The sequence below is a fragment of the Pseudophryne corroboree genome, chromosome 6 (genome assembly GCF_028390025.1).
Source record: "Pseudophryne corroboree isolate aPseCor3 chromosome 6, aPseCor3.hap2, whole genome shotgun sequence".
Classification (NCBI taxonomy): domain Eukaryota; kingdom Metazoa; phylum Chordata; class Amphibia; order Anura; family Myobatrachidae; genus Pseudophryne; species Pseudophryne corroboree.
This window is the reverse complement of record NC_086449.1, coordinates 215,356,261-215,368,630: the sequence shown is the minus strand read 5'-3', so window position 1 is coordinate 215,368,630 and position 12,370 is coordinate 215,356,261. Positions and strand designations below refer to the sequence as shown.

At 41.8% G+C, this 12,370-nt stretch overlaps 1 long non-coding RNA gene across 1 annotated transcript in view; it reads left to right on the top strand.

Annotated features, from left to right (window-relative positions):
* Window positions 1-11,952, top strand: part of LOC134935138 (uncharacterized) — a 202,398-nt gene extending 190,446 nt beyond the window's left edge. The window contains exon 3 of the long non-coding RNA XR_010179926.1: window positions 11,331-11,952. This is a non-coding gene — a long non-coding RNA (uncharacterized LOC134935138). The remainder of the gene's footprint in view (window positions 1-11,330) is intronic.
* The last annotated feature ends 418 nt before the right edge of the window (window positions 11,953-12,370 follow it).

Here is a 12,370-nt window from a genome sequence, read left to right as displayed (position 1 = left end):
CTACTGTCCTGTGTAATGTTAACTGATACTATTCTGTGACCACGCCCCTACCCCATGAAGCCACACGCCTATATCTTTTTGCACCTGTTTTAAATGTGGGGTGGGAGGGGGCACCGTTTCTTTTTTGGCACAGGGCACCAAAATTACTAGTTACGGCTCTGAGTATGTTACTAACATAAATTCTCTATAGTGCACTGCATAATTAGTGCCACTAAATACACCATCATAATATGCAAACATATCTAAAACTGATAACAATATATAAAGTATACTATTTATACAAGAATGCTGCATATGGTAGCTTTTGGAAGAAATTAGAAGGGTACCATTTGTGTAGCCATCTGATGTAACAGAATGACTAGACGTAACCCTACAGGTCAGAGGTAATGTGATCCAGTGAGTTGCGGGAAACAAAGGCACTTCTTAATGGCACAAGCAATAAAAACTATGATTGTCTCATAAAACAGGGCTCCCGTGTGTCCCACTTTTCCTGCTAAAATCTTTAAGTCACAATGTGTGTTTTCCCAAAATTTTAGACTACCAATTTCTGCACATTAACAGGATAAGTGAGACTAGGGAAGAGACGGATAATTTTATGTTCTAAAAAAGCCAAAATAGACTGGCAGCACTGAATGTTTGCTGTAATTTATAACACAGAAACTTGTAAATTAAAAACTAATAGACCATAATAAACTTCAGTGACCCCCACTAGGCACCCTTTTACATTCTGTAGATTGTTGAGCCTGTCACAGAGTAGAGCATAGGGATTTACTGCATTTATTAAAAATGTCCTTTGAACAGCAAGGAAAGCTAAAGGTATGAGGGGACCAGGTAGATGATGTCATAAAGAAGCATGAGGGGTTTCTTGTATATAAAGGGGCATGACTAAAGGGGCATTGAGGGCATTCAAGCTACATGAGGGGGCGCACTTGTATATAAAGTGCATGTCTGAAAGGGCATTGAGGGTATAAAGATACATGAAGGGGCGCTTTGTAAATAATGGGGTATGGCTGAAGGGGCACTGCTGGTATAAATATACTTGAGGGTATTCTCTTGTATATAAAGGAGAGTGGCTGAAGGGGCTCTGGTGGCATAAAGGTGCATGAGGAGGTTCTTGCATATATAGGGGTTTGATTGACGGGGCTCTGATTACATAAACTGGCATAAGGGATCTCTCTCTTGCATCTATAGGGACATGACTCGTGAGGGGACTCTGATGAAAATGGCATATAAAGAGACATGAGGGGTCTCCAGTGGTATGACTGAGGTGGATCTGGTAGGATATAAAGTGGCACATGTAGTAGTGATGGCATAGAAAGGGTTATGTGGAACAGATGGCATATACATGATTATGTGGAATGGATGGCATACAAAGGGGTATGTGGGTGCTCTTATGGTATATAAGGTGCATGAGGAAACTCTGATGTATATAAAGGGAGATGTTGAGCAAATGGCATAGAATGCAGCATTTGCTAACAAATAAATGTTTGCAGCCCTTCAGGGGTTTTGCCCTTGTCCACAGTCATGCTCCCTGTCCGGGAAGCTGAAAAGAAAACGGTGGCAGCTTTTGTGGGAAACAATCCGACCAGTACACTGCAGCAAAAGTGCTGGGTTTTCATGCCCACCACTTAGTAAATTTACTCCTATGACTTCTCATCCTTTTACAAATTGGCCCATTACACTTGATTTTGCCAGCAATAGGGTTTTTTCTCCTTTACACAACAAAGGATTACCACCATATTAAACAAGTACAGTATCATACAGATCTTTGGGCCAGTATTGCAAGGACAACTGAGCATCACTCAATTTTCCTGGTGACTTTTTCTCCTTAAAACTGATATCAGATTTTCTATTGCCTTTATAAGCAGCTATAGAAACCTATGTTAGTGCTGCTGAATAATAAATAGACCTGATAATGAGAATGTATTTTGGGTTTATGGTTACTCAGCTACTCCAGCGATAGGGGCTCAAAGCGTAAACCAAATATGCCTATTCTCTCAGAGCATCAAGGGGGAATCCCAAATTGCTGATGTATCTCCCAGATGTCCAAAAAAGTAGCCAATTCTCCTGGAGCCCTCTCATAGCATCCACTTCCCAAGCAAAGAGGGTGGTCTGTACGGCTTGATGGAGCAATTTGCAAGTAATCGTATCATTGTGGCCTTGTCCTCCACTTTACAGTGCTGGTAATTGCTACACCGTATAGCAGGGGACAGGGCCATGATCACACCCCTGCACTGCTGACCTGGAGTGGGCAGAAGAAAGTCAGCAAGTATGATTTGGCCTTTAGTGGTCTATTCATGAAGCAGTGAAAAGAGTGAAGAAGTGAGCCTGTGGAGAAGTTGCCCATGGCAACCAATAAGCTGCTCTGTTCAATTGTATAGTATGCAAATTATAAATGTTACTTCAGTGCTGATTGGTTGCCATGCAACTTCTCCACTGGCTCACTTCTCCACACTTTTCATTGCTTCATGAATAGACCCCTTAATGTCCATTTGTCGAAGGAGGATTACAGTTCTTCTGAAACGTAAACGTCTGCAAATATTCCATGTATGTGTGTGTGTGTGTGTGTGTGTGTGTGTGTGTGTGTGTGTGTGTTCCAGCATAACTCTTGAATGCCTGGAGCAATTTACACCAAACTTGGTACACATATGACCTACAATCTGGAAAGAAATACTGTGGAGGTAAGACACCCCTAGCACCCCTAGGGGTGGGAGTGGGAAGGGGATGACATGTAAAAATCCATAGTTTTCAGGCATAACTCTGGAATACCTGGAGCAATTTACACCAAACTTGGTACACATATGAGTCCAATCTGGAAAAAAATACTGTGGGGGTAAGACACCTCTAGCACCCCTAGGGGTGGGGGTGGGAAAGGGATGACATGTAAAAATCCATAGTTTTCGGCATAACTCTGGAATGCCTGGAGCAATTTACACAGAGGCACTTATGGGTAGGGGCAGAGGCACCCACGTGTAAGGGCAGAGGCACCCACAGGTAGGGGCAAAGGCACACACGAGTAGGGGCAGAGGCACCCACATGTAAGGACAGAGGCACCCATGGGGCAGAGGTACCCACAGGTAAGGATAAAGGCACACACGGGTAGGGGTACAGGCAACCATGGGTAGGGGCAGAAGCTCAAACAGGTAGGGGCACAGGCACTCACAGGTAAGGATAGAGGCACACATGGGTAGAGGCAGAGACATACATGGATAGGGGTATAGACATACGGGTAGGAGCAGAGGCACCTACGGGTAAGGGCAGATGGACACACAGGTAGGGGCACAGGCACACACGGTTGGGGGCAGAGGCAAACTTTAGTTTCAAAGCTAAGCAAGTAGACCTAGGGCCCTTTGACATAGAGTCAGCCTGCAAACCTAATATATTTAACATACAGTGGGCGGAGCTTGGCCTGTCGTCCCAGCATGTACAGCAGTGAGCAAGGCAGCAGCAGAGGTGGGACGGGGCAGAGAAGGAGGTGGATTATTCTCCTCAGCACCAGCATTTTGAAGGCATCAATCCAGGGAAGCCCAGAGGTGCGGCCTGTCAAAGATTGGCATTATTCTTTAAATTCTGTAGCGAATCACGGGTATTCAGCTAGTATATATATATAAAAGTCCAAAAGACCGGCATTCCTCTGCTAGTTCCATAATTGCATACTGGTGCCATCTAATCCCTAGAGGAATAAGTAATGTATAATTTGCAATAGTGGCACTCAGTGACGACTTTTTCCAAAGATTAAAATACCATCACTCTGGATTATTTCATCATTTCAGGATCATTTAGTTAGACCCTTTCATCAGGATACATATATATATATATATATATATTGATATATATACAGTATATATATAATGTATAAAATACTTTTTTATTATATGTTTAACCACTTGCCTGGCATGGTCGTATCAGATGCAACCACACCAGCAAGTATCTTATCTGACCTGGTCACACAGGATGAAGAGAAACGTACCTCTGCTGCTGCTCACAGAGGGACCGGAAGGTCCCTCTGCCTTCCAGCCCCCAGTGTTGCAATGCTATCGATCATTGCTGATTGGTCAGTACAGCAGCCCCCGCCCCCAGCAGCTGCTGACAACAGCAGCCACTGGTAAGTGTAAAACAAACCCCCCAAGCCTCCCACTTGTACCTGGCAACTGTCCGGGCTCTAAAACGTACAATGGCGATCGTACGATGTTACCGATGTTCCGATGATCACAATGTTCCCGACCGATGTTTGGGAAAACAACATTTTTGTAAAATAAAATTGTTTTTTTGTTTTTTACTAAAATCATTTTGCATAGGGTTAAATTCATGTTCTTCACCTACTTCACTCATACAAAAAACAGACAATTTCTGAGCGGTGAGCGGTTTTTTGGGGAAAAAATTGTCAGTTAAGTGGTTAAGATGTTTAATTAATATTATTATTATTATTATTATTATTAATAATAATAATAATAATAGCAATAAAAACAGTTACTTATATAGCGCCAGCATATTTCATTGCACTTTACAATTGGGAACAATAAAAAGAATGCTTTACATTAAGTAAGCTATTTCTTAAATGCTTTTGCTTTGCTAACACCAGGGCCGAAACTAGGATTTTCATCACCCGGGGCAAGGCAGTAATTTGGTGCCCGCCGACACCCTCCCCCCCCCAAAAAAAAAAAAAACGAAATAAAAAAAACAAAGAAACAAAACCCTGTCAGACTACAGTAAGTGGATTATCAAACATTTTCAAAAAAAGGGGACACTATTGGACAATATTCCCCTATGTGCCTCAAATGCCCAATGTGTCACATGCACCTCCAGCTACCTGTTCAAATACATGCTCCTCTGTGTGTCCACATACATTGCACTATATCACTGCACTATATCATAACACTTCATCACATCACTACATTCCCCTATCCACTGCACTACTAAACTACATCCCTACACGCTGAACTACATCACTACACTACATGCCCCTATATACTGCACTACATTCCCTATATGCTACACTACATCACTACACTACACTACATCCCCTTATATGCTACATCACATCAGTGCACTACATGCTTCTATATACTGCAATACATCACTACACTACATTCCTCTATAAGCTACACCAAATCCCCCCATCTGGGAGGCAAAGCGGAGGTTGATACTGCTAACTGGGAGCACAGCTCCGATAATAAAGTCTGTCTTTAAACTCACCACAAAACTGCTGTTTTAGTACTCGGTGAAATTTGGAGGATATCCAGGCTCTAAGTTTCCACTGTCAAGTGGATAGCTAGCAAAGTGAACCTTTGCACCTGTTAACAAGCATAAGCATTGACAGTAGCCAGCATAGGAGAGATCCCAGGTACTGGAGCTCACCCGCACAGCGTCGGAGCCAGCTCTGGGCAGACAGGTGGGTCAGAGACACTGCCCTGGGAGCTGTCTGCTGTCTCACTGGAGCAGCACAGTACTGCCGGTAAAAAAAACAAACCAAAAAACCCTGCTCCTCTGTAACTCTTCAGCGTCCCCTCAAATCCTGCACCCGGGGCGCATGCCCCCTTAGCTAGTAAGCTAGTTATGGCCCTACTAACACCATCCTGAGATGACGCTAGCCATCGCGGAGCTACTGTACAAGTATCAATCTCAGTCTTATTAAATAGATTCCGCATGCAAAAGGTATGAGAGATTTCAGCTAAAATTCAGCAAACTCCAAAAACTTTCAGTTTGTGAGTACCAAGATCATCTTCAGACGGGTCTGGTTCTCAGAGCACCATTCCTTCTTCTGGTAAAAAGATCCAGGGTGGCGAAGAGGGATCCCTCTGCCACCACCTGTCAATGTGCGCATGCGTGACACATGTCATACATGTATAGTCAGTTGGATGGGCTCCAGTATCATTGCTTTTCAGAGCAGCTGTCCCCATAATGGAACAATATTGAATTATGTATCCACTGCTGCAACTCGCAGAGAGTTAGATACTTACTCATCGGGGACCGTCCAGCGCCCCCCTCCCCCCCCCCCCCCCCCCCCCACACACACACACACACGCACTCCCCTCCGTGTTGAATACACCCCTTTGCCTTTTCTTAAATTGACCCCCATATTTTAAAGTCTCCTCATTTATTACTGACTTTTATTGATCATGCAGCTCCCCGGAGACCTTGTGTCTAGTTCAAGGATTAGGGAAGTGACTGGTCAGAGGGCAGCAGAGGGCACTAGAGACCAGTTCAGGTTAAGCTGCGGTCACTTTATCTTTTTTCTGTTGTTGACACAAGGACATGAGGTCCTGGCCTAAGGTTTTCCTGACCAAATGTGTTTACAAGCAGGTCAAGGACTTGTGGACAGATAAGCATTACAAAAACAACTTTACAACTGAGAGAACAGCAGTTTCAAAAGTGTGATTATAGCAATTTCTGCTGTCAGTAAATAAGTGGTTGTGTAAAAGGCTGAGAGAAAATGTCCATAGTGAAAAAGAAAGTAAAACATAAAATGACTATACTAAATACTCCAAAATATTCTGTCAGTTCTCACATGTGATGGTATTACTTTTATGCAAAATATTTATAACGCATCCAAATACTTTTCAGACCTGTGCAACAGGAAAACAAATCAATAAGATACATAGCTGCCAACCAACACTCTCTACAAACAAATGATTTGCATAATTACGTGGGTGTGGCTGCATTTATAAAGCTGCAGATTACAACATCTGTCTGTCTGAAGAGGTGGCCAGGCTTGATGACACAATTTACACCATTATGACAAGTACCAGCCTATTTCGCAGGTGACTGGACAACCTTCAGGGAGATTTTCCTATTCATCCAGGTGTTTGAAGGTCTCTCTATAATCCAAGAGTCTCGCAGAGGAAAATATGGTTTAAATCAGGCATGGCCTACCCGTAGCTCTTCAGCTGTTGTGAATCTACAAGTCCCATCTTGCTTTACTAGCTGTTTGTGGATGGGTATGCTGGGACTTGTAGTTTCACAACAGCTGGAGAGCCACGGGTTGGCCAGGCCTCGTTTAGATGGTCCTGGTTGAGGCACACCGGCAATATGTGCAAAAATTTCAAAATGCAGCAATTTTATGTAAGTACATGACTAATGTAGGTTGTACTTCATGGCCATTTTATACTAAACCCTACAATATGATCAAGGTTATTTATTAACTTATTAACATTTACTAACATTTATTTATATACTACCAGCATATTTCATTGCACTTTTGTATTGGGGACACCATATCCTCCAACTGTATCTTTTTGGCTAGTACAGTACCGTTTATGGTCTGTTTCGGCCAAAAGAGGCTATGTACCAGTTTTCAGCATCTCCCATTCCTATTGAAGCCTTTGAGAACGCTGCTTAGCCCATGCCCCTTTACCCGTGACCACGCCCCCTTCCCTTATTTGTACCGATATTCAGCTCGGCAGTGTTGGAGGGTATGGGACACATTATTAAAACAAGACTAGATATTAACGGACAGACATAGTGATAAAAGGGCTCTGCTCTCATGCTTACAATTTATACTTTATATTTTGTTCCCTATTAACTATTAGTATGACCTAACATTCTACTCACTTTCCTTTATAAAAGAGAAACTCTGGTTATTTATAAAAATGCAGTCTCATGCATTCTTTTTCCTAAGTGCATCTAGTTTTACATGCACAGTGCAAGGATTTGGGTTCAGGCATGAATGGTCGACCATGTTATGGTCGACAGTCATTAGGTCGACCACTATTGGTCGACATTGACATGGTCGACATGGACACATGGTCGACACATGAAAATGGTCGACACATGAAATGTCGACATATGAAAAGGTCGACATGAGTTTTTTAACTTTTTTTGGTGTCGTTTTTTGCGTAAAGTGACTGGGAACCCCAATTAGTGCACCGCGTCCCCTCGCATGGCTCGCTTCGCTCGCCATGCTTCGCGCATGGTGCCTTCGCTCCGCTACCGCTTCGCTCGGCACACTTTACCGTTCCAATCGTAGTCCATGTGGATCGTAAAGTATGGAAAAGTTCCCCAAAAGAAAAAAAAGTTAAAAAACTCATGTCGACCTTTTCATGTGTCGACCTTTCATGTGTCGACCATTTTCATGTGTCGACCATGTGTCCATGCCGACCATGTCAATGTCGACCAGTAGTGGTCGACCTAATGACTGTCGACCATAGCATGGTCGACCATGTGAACGGATACCAAGGATTTGTAGGTAAAGTTTGCAGAATCTGTGAAGGTGCAAATATTGTTTTGCTATTAAAAGTCTCTTGCTCACCAACTAACATTGGCCCTCATTCCGAGTTGTTCGCTCGCCAGCAGTTTTTAGCAGCCGTGCAAACGCTATGCCGCCTCCCACTGGGAGTGTATTTTAGCTTAGCAGAAGTGCGAACAAAAGGATCACAGAGCAGTTACAAAATATTTTTTGTGCAGTTTCAGAGTAGCTCCAGACCTACTCAGCGCTTGCGATCACTTCAGACTGCTCAGTCCCTGTTTTGACGTCACAAACACGCCCTGCGTTCGCCCAGCCACGCCAGCGTTTTTCCTGGCACGCCTGCATTTTTTCGAACACTCCCTGAAAACGGTCAATTGACACCCAGAAACGCCCTCTTCCTGTCAATCACTCTGCGGCCAGCAGTGCGACTGAAAAGCTTCGCTAGACCTTGTGTGAAACTACATCGTTCGTTGTAATAGTATGATGCGCGTTCGCATCGCGCCACATACGTATGCGCAGAAGTGCCGATTTTTTGCCTGATCGCTGCGCTGCGACCGAAATCTGCTAGCGAACAACTCGGAATGACCCCCATTGTGTTTATGTCAAGAAATGAAAGTGCAAGCTGTATGGAAGAGTGCATGTATTATCCATGGCACTGAAATTGATTAACCATTTAATTTCAATGGGGTTTTCAGTATGTAGAAACACAACTGAAATGAATGGGCTATTGCAATCAGTGGAAGAGCTTAGCAAATAATGGATTATAAAAAAAAAAATCAAAGTAATTTGCATGGTCACATAAAAGCCAGAACCAACAGTCAGAGAAGCACAATGTGGTGTCCTTGTGTAACAGTAGTAACCGGCAACAGAATGGTCAGTGCTATGGTGTAGATGAGGGGCAGGGCTGTAACTGCTGACTGGCCAGGTACTTGTCAGATGAAAGCACGGCACAATGCTGGGGAAGGCTCTTCGTGGATTATCCCAGATTTGCCTTTTAGGGGGGAATTCAATTGTACTGCCAGCTATTTGATGCCCCGGAGCTATACCATTAGCTCATAAGCAGCGGCAGCTATTATCGGGGATTTTTTTTCCAGAGATTCAGCAAGCTCCCAAAAATATGATCAATAATTAGACTTTTTTCGTGAATCCGGTAGCGTAAACATATAGGTCCGTTAACTTATGACAGCTTCTCTGTGTTTTTGCCCGAAAATAGAATTTTTTTCAGGCAACAAAAATGGGGGCTAATTGGATAGTCCAACAAAAATTTTTGAAAAACAGAAGAAAAAATTGAAAACACCCATTGTTTTCTCCTGAAAAAAAAAATATCATGCCTAATTGAATTCTCCCCTTAGTCTGATCTTCTGGCTCTGCGCACAGAAACAGAACCTCCATGAAACTGAAACTACACTTATCAGCATGATCTGATCGTGCTTGAAAGGAAGCCCTTTAAATGTCTTTACAAAATAATAAATGTAATATGCTAAAATAATACAGAAAACTGGCGCAGAGGGCATTAGGCACAAAGGGACAATTTTGGAAACGGCCAATGCGTCAAAATATGCACAAGGTTTACACTAGCTGGCAGCAGGTATATAGCTTTTACAGTGTAAATATATTTGAGCACATTAATGTGCTGCCCTGAAGAGCTTGCAATCCAAGCCAACTGCTACATGTAAACTTTTGTTTCTGCCCTATTGGTGGTTTTTCTGCCTCTCAACTGAATGACACCCTGCACCTATCCCCTTCTGTGAAAAATTCTAGTAGTTGATAATCTGTGTAAAAAAAAAAATAGTTTTACAGGAAAATACTTCTGGTCACAGTAGTACAACTAATTTTTCACAGCTTATTTTGTTCCTGTAAAAGGACACATGAGATAATGGCAGCTGTAAAGAATTAGACCTCCATGCTTATTGCTCATACAGCAGCAGGGGGGGATTCAGCAGTCTAAACACTGTAGGAGTTTATTGTGTGACACACGCATGAATACCAATTCCTCCTACAAACCAAGGACATGAAGGCATACTGAAATAAAAGCCTACAAAACATCACCCCATACATACAGAAAGAGGATTTTATGGAAACTCCCCCACTGAAGCCGTATGTGTAAATCTGTGTTAATTATATGTGCTTCAGATGGGTTTTTTTTAATTATTATTCCTTTTAAGTCCTGTGCATATTTTACAACCTGCCACAGCATGATAGCCAGGCCAGAAATTCTAAAGTACCCACACTAAGAAAATCAATAAACTGGTATTAGCGCAACAGGAATAACAGAACTTCCCACTAAATTGTTGGTATTCTGAAACTCCAGGATGCCATGGAATATTACATATCTATTTCTCTTTAACAGATGTTGTGATTTGCAGGCTGAGTTGTAAGGCTCAGTACTGTCACTTTATCCTTTAGGTTGGTGTCACACTGGCACTCAACACTAACGGCTTTACAGCTAGAAAAGGGCTAGTATTAATAGCGCTCAAGTGCATCTGTCCAGATAAACTGAAATGAATGGGAAATGCTTATCCCAAGTTTCTCATAGCAGATTGCATGCCACCAACCTTACCCATCTACCATAAAGACAAAGCCAAAACAATATTAAGCAAGGTGTGATTTATTTTTTTAAATTAGGACTAATGTATATGGACATTTTTCACTGACCTGAGATCTGAAAGTGAGGATAGACCAAATGATATCTCATTTAGGGCTCTGTTTATGTAATAGTCATAAATACAGATTTTGCGATCAACAGAAAATAATTTTTAAGGCTAATTAGCAAAATCGATTAATCTTCAGCTCAACAGCAATAGTGGGCTTTCAGATACAGACTGGTAAAATAAAATGTAAAAAAATAAAAAAATGTGTAAAATATAAAAAATAATTTAAATAAAGTTTTAAAGAAAGTCACCTTTAATAATATATTGCTTTGATGGGACAAGTGAACTGTTCCCAAACAGCCACACAAAGGCAGCATAAGGGATCAGCTGGCAAGCACATATCTTTTGGATGCTGCTGTAAATTTTTCTAAGCCGTCATAGCTGGTAAACAATAATTTAAAAAATTAGGTTTAATTGTTATGCTTGTCATTTTTACTTACAGAATTCATAGAAATGTTGTTCCTTTTAACTTACATTTATTTTTTCTGACATAGGTGCCTATGGAGGAGAAGGAGAAGGAGGAAAAGGAGGAAGGGGGCGGGGGGAGAATGAAGAGGAAGAGGAGGAGAAGGAAGAGGAATTAAGTTTGGGATTGGTAAACCAAGCAAATTAAAGGCTGTATGGGTCTGTTTGTAACACAAATGAATCGGGTTTACTCTACAAGGTGCTATGGTGGCACTACTTTTAAATTAATATTCAGATGTAACATGTTGTATTTGCAAACATATCCATTTGAGAGTCCTGTATATAAAGGACATGTCTGTTAATATGATATGTCCCAACAAAAACACAATTGTGTATAAATAAAATCTAGCAGGGACAAAAATAAAATATTCAATTTGAAATGCTGTTAATGTTTAGGTCTCAAAACTTACTCAGACTACATTTTCTTACTAGCTACCGGCTGTTGCCAAACATTACATTTCTTTATGTAGTCTAACTAGAAAAAAATAGCTTGGTGAGAGTGAGACGCATGTTTGCTGTGCACGCAGATTCATAGTAAAAAATGTAAAATAATAAATTTTATTGCTCATAGTAAAATTATTGATTTCTTGTAAATGATTCAATGGCCAGGTTAGTGTTTGAACATAACAGGGGAGGGGTCCTGGGGTGCACGCCGGTAATGAGAGGTGCGACCCTGCGGAGACCTTTCAGTAGTACTACATACACAGACAAGGTTGCACGTGGACAATTCAAACACTACCAATTTATTAATAATAATCACTACAATAACATTTTGCACTTTGTGAAAGGTTTTTTGCATAGTTATGGCCATAAGTAACGGCTTGCCCACCGCGTCCAGGTGACCTCATTAGTTGGGCAAGTATCTACGGTGCGGGACACCCCAAAATGAAGCAGCTGAGTGACCCCAGGGCAACACTAAAGTGACAAAATATATAGTGAAAAAGTGAAAATAGGTTAGTGAGAGAGGCTGCTGAAAACAGCAGGGGTAGATTAGTGAGAGGTAATGATTTAAGTGAAGGTGGGAAATGAGCTACATTGAAACAAAACACATGATAGGGATGAAAGTAAA